The following is a 13,280-nucleotide window of genomic DNA, read 5'->3' as shown; positions in this document are numbered from 1 at the left end:
TCGGGATCGTTCTGGAACATCTGGTTGACAGACAGCTGAAAAAAAATTGCTACGGTTGTGAGGTCGACCATCCTTCGCAAACACGACATTCATGTCTCTATGAGGCCCCCGCGTACTATTTTCTCGGATGTTTTGAAGAACTGAGGGGTAAAGTTTGTAAATCTGATCTAAAACACATTCTGGCCTGAACCTTGAAAGTGTTTGGTTTATTGCTGCACCTCCAAAGGATTCAGGGAGTTGTCGACGCTGTTCTGTGTGAGCTCAGAGATGAGATGTACATAGTGGGAGGATTGGCAGAACTCAGGACGAAGCTTGTGGATGAAACCTGCGAGCAGGCCGTTTATGACGCAGTTCCGTTTATGGAAGAAGAGCGTGCCTGCGGATTCTGACTAACCTGAGAGCATGGGGAACCTCTGCAACACAACCTGTCTGGCAAAACTCTTATACAATAAATGCATTATTTCTCTCTTAATTCGTTGTTTGAATAAGATTATTGATGATGAGTGTGATTGTTATGTGAATAAGAAATGTTTAACGAAATTAAAAATTCAAATGACTGTTATACAAGGTATGTCGAATGAGTGGAACGTTATGACAAATCAATGCGTCGCAAAGGGGTATGATCCCTGTATGACCGTTAAAAACATTCTTGAAATCATGCCTGAATCTGAAGAAAGTCTTAAGTACAAAGACATAAAATGTTATCTATTTTAAGTAACCGATGTGTGTGTGATCTTGTCAAGAAATGAACCGATGGGTGGATGTAAAATTATTGACACATTACTTGAATATATGATGAAAAATATTGTAACGTGTGTAATTCCTTCAATATCTAGATGATGTATAACCAATCATATTTAATGTTTGCCTCCCTTCTACAACGATTGTAAATAAAAACCTGTTTGGCACTAAGCACTCTGTCATTATTTTCTGAAAAAACAGTAGAGTAAAATTGCAACAAAATTAAAATAGAAATATAAACTTTTGAACTGCGGGTTTCGTCTGGTCAGAGGAGAACTGACCCCGACTGAGTCTGGTTTCTCCCAAGGTTTTTTTTTCTCCATTCTGTCTCGGAGGGAGTTTTGGTTCCTTGCCGCTGTCGCCTCTGGCTTGCTCAGTTGGGGACACTTAATTTCTAGCGATTATCGTCGATTTGATTGCACAGATACTATTTAAACTAAACTGAGCTAGACAGTGACATCTCTGAATTCAATAATGAAATGCCTTTAACTGAAAATTGAGTGTTTAATCTCATCATTATACATTATTGACACTCTATCCTCCAATTTGATACTGTTAAGTGCTTTGACACAATCTGTATTGTTAAAAGCGCTATATAAATAAAGGTGACTTGACGTAAGATGTCTGAATTAATGAAAAAAGCATACTACAACCCTTCAAACCCAGGGTCTTTGGGGGGTAAAGAACAGTTAAAACATGCAGTGTTACAGGAATACGGAGTAGCTCTGAAGGATAAAGAAGTGTAGGATTGGTTAGCTGCTCAGGACGCATATACATTACACAGAATCGCACCTGTCAAATACAAGCGGAATAGGGTCGTGGTATACAGGAAAGATGTACAGTTTCAAGCAGATCTGGTTGACATGTCTGCTTATTCGAAAGAAAACGATAATATAAACTTTTTACTGACTTGTATAGACGTTTTGAGCAAGCACGCATGGGCACGCCCGCTGAAGAATAAGAGGAAGGAGGTTACGAAAGCATTCGAATCTATACTCAAAGAAAACCGCGTTCCGCACAAATTACAGACTGATAAAGGCACTGCATTTTTTAACAAACATTTCCAGCAACTGATGAAAAAGTATAACATACATCATTTTGCTGCGGCAAGTGACGTCAAAGCATCTGTGATAGAACGCTTTAATCGGACTCTTCGGGACAGATCCACACGTTTTTTAACAGCCATAAATTCAAAGCGCTATTGCATGAAAATAAGTGCCTCGGACAGGGGAATATGCATAAGAACAGGAGGGTTAGTGTGAGTTGGTTTGGGGATACCAGCAGTGCGTGCAGACAACAGCGGTACATCCCTCAAACTAGACATCAAATTGGGATAGTGGAAGACTGACCTTGATGATCTGGGTGTGTCAGCCCGGACGGGCTGCGACTCTGGAAGGTCAGCCGTGACGGGCTGCGACTCTGGAAGGTCAGCCGTGACATGAACAGCTGAGACGTGCTGCTGTGACTCTGGACGAGCAGCCGTGACGTGAACAGCTGAGACGTGCTTCAGTGACTCTGGACGGTCAGCTGTGACGTGAAGTGACTCTAGGAGATCAGCTGAGACGTGAAGTGATTCTGGATGATCAGCTGAGACTTGGCTTGGCTCATGAATGGCAGTAATGACATGACGGGGTGTTGTTGTGGCCGCCATTTTGTGAACGGGCTCTGGTGCGTCCGCCATTACCGTCATAGACGCGGTGTCGCGTTCCTCTTCCGCAACACCCACAGTAAATGATGAGCCAACACACAACAGAGCATAATCCAAAAACTGACTGAGTGAGGAACGTTGGCCCTCACAAATAAGCCTAGTCTTGAGTGGCTGATTAATGCTGTCACAAAAGAAATCTATCAAGACATCGTCCAGAAAATCAGAATTATTAGCAATCTCTAGATATTCTAGAATAAAGTCCTCGAGTGATCGCATACCCTGCTTGAGGACTAATAACCGTCTTGCAATGTTCATACCTGACCAATGTTCATCAGAAAAGCTGCTGGATCCTCGTGATGCCGAGTATTCTGTCACGGGGCTGACGAGACGTGAGACGTGCGGATCCATGTGCAAGTTTTTATTAGGCAGAGACGTGGTCGTACAGGCAGGGTCGAAACAATGGCAAACAGGTATGGCAGAGACAAGACAAAGAGTAATCCTAGGGCAAGCAAAGGTCGACGATCGGCAACAGTATCCAGTGGGCAAGGTAGAGAGATAATCCAGGGAAGACGGGCTAGAATCCAATGGGGTGCAATCAGAGTCCAAACGGCAAGGCAAGGGTAAATCCAGGGAAACACGGGCTAGTACAAACACGGGAAAACACAAACCAAACAGGCAGGGGAAAACTAGGAAAACAACAGGGGCTCTGTAGAGTAGCTACGGCTATGGGAGCGGTAAACGCATACAATACTCAGCAGAGAAGCAGAGAAAGTCCAAGGCTTATAAAGCGTGTGTGATCAGTATGTGCATGGGATCAGGTGTGCGTGTGATTAGTGCAATGAGTGATTGGTGACAGCTGTGATCAGTGTTGGATGATGGGAAATGGAGTCCATGTGGTGTGTGGTGTGAAAGTCCATGTGGTGAGCGAGTGACCTCTGGTGGTGAATGGACGGAAGTGCAGACCAGATTCGTGACACTGGCACAACATCCAATTTCTCTCAACAATGTGGTACAGCCAACTTATTAACAGGTTTGCAGTGGGCAAAACCATTAATATATGCATTTTTTGCAGACAAATGTTTTGTTACTTCTCAGAGAAATTAAAAATGTAAATGTACAAAGTACATAAATGAATAATTTGTTTTCCCTGAAGATCCTCCGGTAAATGTATAACAGGGTTTGAAATTAACATTAACGACCATCAAGCCGGAAAAAATCCAATGTGGTAGGTAAAGATGTCCAATCACTATGGAGGATGAACACTAAAAATAAAATTGTAAATTAAAAGGAAAAGAGTATTTATTGTCAATTAAATAACACAAACAAAAATGTAAATAAATTAATCACTTCAAATAGACAAACAGGTACATTTAATATAAATTTAAATTAAATATAAATGTTTATTTTGACCTATAACAATGCATTATCACTTAATTCACCATGTACTGTACAACAAAAATAACCCTAACCCTCTACAAACACGTTTGTTTGACATGTTTGTGAACTGATGATGTAGCTCGCTTACGTGCTATTTGCTTTTGATTTCGCTCTCTCACTGTTTCCCTTTCCAGTCCATTGGCCAGTGACCTGCTGGACTGCTTTGGTTTTGTTTTTTACCTTTTTGAATCTGCTTACTGCAATTGCTTTTGGGTCCTTGGTTTTTATTTGAACAACATACCCATTAATGATTCAGAAATAATCCCAGTAATAAAATAAGGGAGAAGCTTGTTTAACTATATAGCTGTTGATTTGTGTTTGTACCCTCTCTTTTGTCTATCCGAGTGCTTTTAATTTATTAAAATAGAACAGAATGCAAGTAAGAAAAGTGTCAAACTGAAGACCCATAAGGTATAAAAACAAAGAAATTAGTTCATTGTGTTTTTAAAACTTCAAACATGTCGCACAGGGATAGGCAACATTGGCCCTGGAGGGCCGCTGTCCTGCAGAGTTTAGCTCCAACCCTAATCAAACACACCTGAACAAGCTAATCAAGGTCTTCGGGATTACTAAAGCACAGGACACACTGCACGATTTTCGGCTGTCCTGAACGAAAGATTTGTAATGACCTTATAAAATTGCTTAAATTGCAGTCTGTAGAAGGCTTTAAGGCCGGGACACACCAAGCCGACATCGGCAGCGTCTGGACAACAGCGGCTATCAATAGTATATATTCGTCATTTAAAAGGATAAACCAAAACAAGAATATACGAGATACATGCAGATATACGAAACGTAAGCAAAGCAGCGCTTGCTTACCATTTTGAATATCAGTTATGTTGATAACTTTCTTCATTTTAAGCGGCTCATGTTGTTATGAAAATATTTGCATATTGGAATGCAGCATTCACGTAACATTAGAACAGTCCTCTGTCTGTTCGCTAAACTGAGCATCCAATCAGAGTCCTCTTTCTCACCGATGGTCCCGACACAGATTCAACATGTCGAATCGGGCAAACTACCGCTGACGTGAGGCCGACGAGAGCTTTGTCCAAGCATTGCAGTTATTTCACCCCAGACAGCAACATAGTGTTGGCCCAGATCCGGCCCACATCTGGCCCGTGTGAAATCCATGCGGGCCAGATGTGGGCCAGATCTGGGCCGACACTGCTTGCTGTCTGGGACATTTACTAAAATTTTATCAAATGGCTTTACAAATCATTTTTGTGTCTGTCCTGTGCACGGTATATAATTTCTCCAGTGCAGCTTAGAGGAAACACTGCTCAATTAGTAGACTCTGACTCAATGAAGGTGGAGTAGAACACAAAACTAATAACATTAATATCAAGTGGCCATGGCTGATTAACATCATAATGCATTATATAGCTTTCTGCTTGATCAGCTGATTCCAATATTCTCATTCAACAAGCAAGAAAACAAACTTTCATTAAATAAAATTCTATCAATTGACTAAACCGTTTTCCCTTCTACAGTGTGATTTTGCTACATTTAGAAAAAAACTGAGGTAGTGAATATGACTGAGTTGGTGTTAAACTTAAATGACATGGAGAAAATGCTGAGTACCATTAATTGCTTCATAAGTTTTAATCGTCTCCAGAGGCAGTTTCTGCTGCTTCCCCTTCCCCTTCATGTTGAATTTTGCCATCAACCGGTTGGTAAAGAGCCTGAAGAAACAAATGCACCATTTAAAAATGACATGTGTGTGGTAATCTACAGCTGTAGCATGGGTGAGTGTGCTAAGAGTGGACTAAAGAGATTTTGGACACTGTAGTTTTCTGAAATTGATTAAACAAACCTCTTGCATTTCAGGTAATTAAAGTCTGTGTGAACTGGAATTTGCTGCTGAATTCATTTCAGTATAGTGACATATTTCCAACTGAAACAGAATATTAAATAGCAGGGAGGGTTTTATTGTAGTGCTCCTCCTCTCCATCTCACTCATAGCAAACTAACAGTTGGAGGGATGTGGTTAAGGATATTCTGCCCAATCAGACTGACATCATCATAGAAGAAATGACATTCTAGAGCAGCAAATGTTCAGATTTTGATTAAAGATTGCTAAAACATACAATTTTTAATTTCAGTAGATTAACTTGCAACGTGGGATGGGCGATATGGCAAAAATATAATTTCACAATTTTTCAGGAAAACCACAATTACGATTTTATCATGATTCTTTGTCATGTTGGTTTTACTATTTTGCAAGTTATCCGAGCAGTACAGCCAAACTAATTTCCGTATTTTAAAAACAAAGCCTTACAAGGTAACAAAATGTAAAATAAAAAACAATGGCAGAAATTTAGGCCAAAGTGGGCGAAGATAAAAAACTTTATAAATAAATACTAAATACATACTATATAAATAAAGCATTATATAAACTTCACTGTGTAACACCTGTTTCTTATTAAAGCAACTGTATTAAAGTTCTTCAGTCAAGATGTTTTGTTGTTAACATTAAAGGGATAGTTCACCCAAAATGATAATCCTCTCATCATCTTCCCTCTCTCAAGTTGTTTTAAACCTAAATGAGTTTATCTCTTCTGTTGAACATGAAAGCTATTTTGAAGAATGTGGGTAACCAAACGGTTGCTGGTCCTTAGTGACTTCCTTAGTATTTTTTTCCTGCTGTCAAAGTCAATGCGGACCAGCAACTGTTTGGTTACCCACATTCTTCAAAAAAACAAACAAACAAAAAAAAATATATATAATTTTTGTTCAGCACAAGAAATAAATTGATACAGATTTGGGACAACATGAGAGTATAGTATAAGCATAGATATGTCACATCCTCTGTCAACTGGCAAACTGTGACAAGAAATGTCACATGTTTGGCAAGTTCTATATGTAGGGATACTGTTGAAAATACCCGTCAAGAATTTTGTGGACACAATCCCTTACATCTTTCCCTCCAATTCTTGCAAGTTGCAACACCTTTAAAGAGAGGGGGTAATATTCCTGTCATGTTAGAAAACATTAGACTATAACACGCTTCACTGATATACGACAGAAGAATATTGATAAATAAAACAGAGCATAAAATTACATCACTTCCAGAGTGTGTCTTGCAAATCATACCAGGGAATCAAAGGCTTGCTTGTCCTTGAGGCGTTCCTCCTCTCTCTCAAAGTCCTCCATCGTCTCCAGCTGCTCTATATGGGCAGATGAAAGGGGAGGCTCGCTTCTTCCCAGCCTTCTGACCTCCATGTGGATATCCACCAATTTAGACAAGACTTTTCTCTGAAACTCTGAAATAAAATAAAAAACACATTAAATTCTTCATGTCAGTTTATACTGCTGGCAAAGAGCCAATAGGAAAATTATGCTATTGTTATCCTTAAACAGATGTATAAGTTAAATCTGCTAATGCTATATGTCCTGTTCAATTCATTATTTGTGCTTTTGATGCCAGTTCCGACTTAAGATTTCCAATGGATATGGCAAGTAAGTACTTAAGTCTGTTTCCCTACGAGGCCCTGTATGACTGGATTCACGTGCAGAGGACCTGTTACTCTGCTCTGAGAAAGACCTTCCAGAGTATCTTGAGATTGGTGTTTGATCAATTTCATAATCTGAAAGACAAAATTTGTCAAATATTACTTTGTTGTTCGTAATAGTGGATATATCTCTTGTAGCAAGTTTTGCGCCCATATGATTCATTAAGTTTGGATGACTCAAGCAACCCCAGTGCGCAATTCCTGCCTCTGCTGTACTCAGCAGTCAGTCAAGCTCAATCGGTGCAAAAACACGTTATAATCAGTGAAGCTATGTATACTGTATGATGAATAAATCTCTTACCCCTTATTTACACTGCACACGTATGTGGCACGTTATGGCTCTGACAAGGCCATGAGCTGATCGCAGCCACTATAGTCAATTCTTGTGTTTATACCAGCCGCACCACAGGACGGATCTGAGCGTGTCCCAGGCTCTCCACGCTGCTTCACTTAAGATAGGCGCCTAGTGTATTTTTGACGGATAATAGTAATAATAATAATTGTTTTGCTATCGTCAAAGGCATCAGCAACAGGCGATATCTCTGACACGATACTATCATCTATCGGAACAACTCTATGCTCAACCATGAGGCTCAGAATGTTAAACACCAAACCAGTTGTTCAAAATATCTCATAACACGGCCGCTACTTTAGAATATTTACGTTCTTGGTTCTGTGAACTGCATAAGGGTTTAAATGAATACTCTCCTTTGAACAAATTGCTTGCCTTGTCGCATCTGGTTGCTGTCCCTGGACTGGTGGCTCTGCACCCTTGTCGATTGCTCTGAGTTCGATTGCTTCAGTCTGTTGTGCTGCTGAGAGGTTTGTGTTTGTAGCTCCGTGTACCTTCGCTTTTTATTGAATCTCTACTTTACTTTCAATCCCTTTTGTCTAAAGTGATAATATATAACTTAATTCCCACCATATTTCTGGTGTTATCTTTCAAACTAATCTAACTAATTTGATCGTTCTCCTTTAAAAACCGCGAGTGCAGCTTATTAGCCCGTTAGCTTGTCACTCGCGGTTCCATTTGCATTTCTATTCGCGCCTATTATTATTTTATTTTTTCCTCGCTCCGTTTTTCACGAGCTCATCAAACAACAGTGGTAAGTGGTAAGTTAAGTTGGTATCATTCATCAATCACGGTGAGTAATGGCTTCTTCTCCTGCCATTGTTGTTTGCACTGTTTGCCACATGTATAGTTTATCTGTCTCTGTCAGCAGCGAGGGATTCACATGTGATAAATGCAGGGAAATAGTTAGGCTGACAGAGAAGGTTTTAGAACTAGAGACACGCATCCAAACTTTAGTTGAGGATAGTAAGAATGTGAGGGCTGTAGATACTGCTTTGGATGCGACTAGCTCAGGGAGTCCTGTACATTGTTCGGTTTCGGTTGAGCCCGTGCAGCAGGGCAACTGGGTGACAGTGAGGCGGCATAGTCGCGGGTCAAAACACCACTCTTCCGTTCCGATCAGAACATCAAACAGGTTCTCCCCACTCGGTGATGCACCCACTGAGAAACCTGATGAAAGTGCTCTAGTTATTGGCGATTCTATTGTACGGAACGTGAAAATAGAGACACCAGCCACCATAGTCCATTGTTTACCAGGAGCCAGAGCGCCTGACATCTTGGCAAATTTAAAAGTGCTGACTAATGCTAAACATAAATTCAGTAAGATTGTTTTCCACGTCGGCGCTAATGATGTTCGACTTCACCAGTCGGAGATCACCAAAAATAATGTTAAAGAGGTGTGTGAACTTGCAAGTACGATGTCAGACACTGTAATATGCTCTGGTCCGCTCCCTGCTTACCGGGGTGATGAGATTCATAGCAGACTGTCATCACTCAATGGCTGGATGTCTAAGTGGTGCCCGCAAAATAACATAGGCTTTATAGACAATTGGAAGAATTTTTGGGGCAGACCTGACCTGTTGAAAAGAGATGGTGTTCATCCCTCCTGGGTGGTGCCGCTCTTCTCTCTAGAAATATGGCACATAGTCTTAGAGTTTGTACTTGACTAACTGGAGCCCAGGTCAGGAAGCAGACAGACTGGCTAAACCGATCGTCTGCTAGCCGCCTCACGCCACCAAAGTCAGTTAACTCTCAGCACATAGAAACTTTTTCACCTAGATATCACTCTATAGAGACTGTGTCTGTTCCCCGAACTAGAAAATACAGAAAACATCCAAACCAAAGTAATAGTAACAATTTAATTGATGTTCAACAAATAAAAAAACGATATAATACAGATAAACACATGATAAAGCTTGGCTTATTAAATATTAGATCCCTTTCTTCAAAAGCACTTTTTGTAAATGATATGTTCACTGACCATAAACTAGATGTGCTTTGTCTGACAGAAACCTGGCTAAAACAAGATGATTACATTACTTTAAACGAGTCTACACCCCAAGATTACTGTTACAAACATGAACCGCGTCCAAAAGGTAAAGGGGGAGGTGTTGCTACAATTTATAGAAATATTTTCAGTATCTCTCAGAGGTTGGGTTTCAAGTATAATTTGTTCGAAGTAATGGTGCTTCATATAACGTTATCCAAAGAAACAAGTGTTAATGATAAATCCCCTGTGATGTTTGTACTGGCTACTGTATACAGGCCACCAGGGCACCATACAGACTTTATTAAAGAATTTTCTGATCTTCTATCGGAGTTAGTGCTGACTGCAGATAAAGTCCTAATCGTTGGTGATTTTAATATCCATGTTGATAATGACAGAGATTCGTTGGGATCAGCATTTATAGACATTCTAAACTCAATTGGTGTTAAACAACACGTGTCAGGACCTACTCATTGTCGAAATCATACTCTAGATTTAATACTGTCACATGGAATTGATGTCAGTGGCGTTGAAATTTTGCAGCAGAGCGATGATATCTCAGATCATTATCTAGTCTCCTGTATATTCCATATAGCTAAAGCTGTAAAGCTAACTCCTTGTTACAAATATGGTAGAACCATTACCTCTACCACAAAAGACTGCTTTATAAATAATCTTCCTGACTTATCTCAGTTCCTCAGCATATCCAATAGCTCAGAACAACTTGATGATGTAACAGGAACTATGGACTCTCTCTTTTCTAGCACTTTAGATGCGGTTGCTCCTTTACGCTTAAGGAAGATTAAGGATAAGAGTCCAACACCGTGGTATAATGAGCACACTCGCCCTAAAGAGAGCAGCCGGAAAATGGAGCGCAGCTGGAGGAAAACTAAATTAGAGGTATTTCGTTTAGCTTGGCGGAAAGTACCCTATCCTACAGAAAAGCATTAAAACTGCTAGATCTGATTACTTTTCGTCTCTTCTAGAAGAAAACAAACATAACCCCCGATATTTATTCAATACAGTAACTAAATTAACGAAAAATCAAGCATCAACAGGTGTTGGCATTTCCCAAGAGCATAGCAGTAATGACTTTATGAATTACTTCACTTCCAAGATCGATACTATCAGAGATAAAATTGTAACCATGCAGCCGTCAGCTACAGTATCGCATCAGATAGCGCACTATAGACCCCCTGAGGAACAATTCCACTCATTCTCTACTGTGGGAGAGGAAGAATTGTATAAACTTGTTAAATCATCTAAACCAACATCATGTATGTTAGACCCGATTCCATCTAAACTACTAAAAGAGCTGCTTCCAGAAGTCATAGATCCTCTTTTGGCTATTATTAATTCATCATTGTCATTAGGATATGTCCCCAAAACCTTCAAATTGGCTGTTATTAAGCCTCTCATTAAAAACCACAACTTGACCCCAAAGATCTAGTTAATTACAGACCCATCTCAAATCTCCTTTTCTGTCAAAGATACTAGAAAGGTAGTATCCTCACAATTATATTCCTTCCTAGAGAAAATGATATCTGTGAGGAATTCCAGTCAGGATTTAGATCGTATCATAGTACTGAGACTGCTCTCATTAGAGTTACAAATGACCTGCTTCTATCATCTGATCGTGGTTGTATCTCTTTATTAGTTCTACTGGATCTTAGCGCTGCGTTCGACACTATCGACCACAACATTCTTTTGAATAGACTACAAAACTTTGTTGGCATTAGTGGAAGTGCCTTAGCATGGTTCAAATCGTACTTATCTGACCGCCATCAGTTCGTAGCAGTGAATGAAGAGGTATCATATCGATCACAAGTGCAGTATGGAGTACCTCAAGGCTCAGTACTAGGGCCGTTACTTTTCACGCTCTATATGTTACCCTTGGGAGATATTATCAGGAGACATGGTGTTAGCTTTCACTGTTATGCTGATGATACTCAGCTCTATATTTCTTCGTGGCCCGGTGAAACACACCAAATTGAGAAACTAACGGAATGCATAGTCGATATAAAAACTGGATGACGAGTAATTTTTACTGCTAAATTCTGAAAAACAGAGGTGTTAATTATCGGACCAAAAACCCCACATGTAACCTAGAACATTATCTAACACTTGATGGCTGCTCTGTCAATTCTTCTTCATCAGTCAGGAACCTAGGTGTGCTGTTCGATAGCAATCTGTCATTTGAAAGCCATGTTTCTAGCATCTGTAAAACTGCATTTTTCATCTCAAAAGCATATCTAAATTGCGACCAATGCTCTCAACGTCAAATGCAGAAATGTTAATTCATGCGTTTATGACCTCAAGGTTAGACTATTGTAATGCTTTATTGGGTGGTTGTTCTGCACGCTTGATCAACAAACTACAGTTAGTCCAAAATGCAGCAGCTAGAGTCCTTACTAGAACCAGGAAATATGACCATATTAGCCCGGTTCTGTCAACACTGCACTGGCTCCCTATCAAGCATCGGATAGATTTTAAAATCTTGTTAATTACTTATAAAGCCCTGAATGGTTTAGCTCCTCAGTACTTGAGCGAGCTCTTATCACACTATAGTCCTCCACGTCCGCCATGCGTTCTCAAAACTCTGGCCGTTTGATAATACCTAGAATATCAAAATCGACTGCGGGCGGCAGATCCTTTTCCTATTTAGCACCCAAACTCTGGAACAGTCTACCTAACACTGTTCGGGAGGCAGACACACTCTGTCAGTTTAAATCTAGATTAAAGACCCATCTCTTTAGCCTGGCTTACACATAACACATTAATACGCTTCTATTATTCAAATCCGTTAAAGGATTGTTAGGCTGCATTAATTAGATGAACCGGAACCGAACACTCCCCATAACACACGATGTACTCGTTACATCGTAAGTTGAATGGCATCTGCGCTAATGTTTGTCTGTTTCTTTCCTAGTCTGTTTCTCGGTCCGTGTCCGATCAGATGGTGGGTCGGCGCCGGGAGGTGATGTCTGCGGCCCTGATCGCCGGGCGGAGACCAGGACGCCGGATGACCCCCAGAGATATATCCCCAGATATATCACCCAAAAATAACTAAATAACTAAAATATAATAAAATATCTAACTACATAATACTACTATTGTTAGAAATTGCAACAAAATTAAAATAGAAATATAAACTTTTGAACTGCGGGTTTCGTCTGGTCAGAGGAGAACTGGCCCCCCGACTGAGCCTGGTTTCTCCCAAGGTTTTTTTCTCCATTCTGTCAAAGAGGGAGTTTTGGTTCCTTGCCGCTGTCGCCTCTGGCTTGCTCAGTTGGGGACACTTAATTTCTAGCGATTATCGCCGATTTGATTGCACAGGTACTATTTAAACTAAACTGAGCTAGACAATGACATCTCTGAATTCAATAATGAAATGCCTTTAAATGAAAATTGAGTGTTTAATCTTATCATTATACATTACTGACACTCTATCCTCCAATTTGATACTGTTAAGTGCTTTGACACAATCTGTATTGTAAAAGCGCTATATAAATAAAGGTGACTTGACTTGACTTGGTCACTGTGCCTGGACTGCTTCCTGTGTCGGTACCGTTTGCTGTGATGGGACCCACCGCTGTACTG

This window comes from Onychostoma macrolepis, chromosome 25 (genome assembly GCF_012432095.1).
Source record: "Onychostoma macrolepis isolate SWU-2019 chromosome 25, ASM1243209v1, whole genome shotgun sequence".
NCBI lineage: Eukaryota > Metazoa > Chordata > Actinopteri > Cypriniformes > Cyprinidae > Onychostoma > Onychostoma macrolepis.
Note: the sequence above shows the minus strand (reverse complement) of the source record.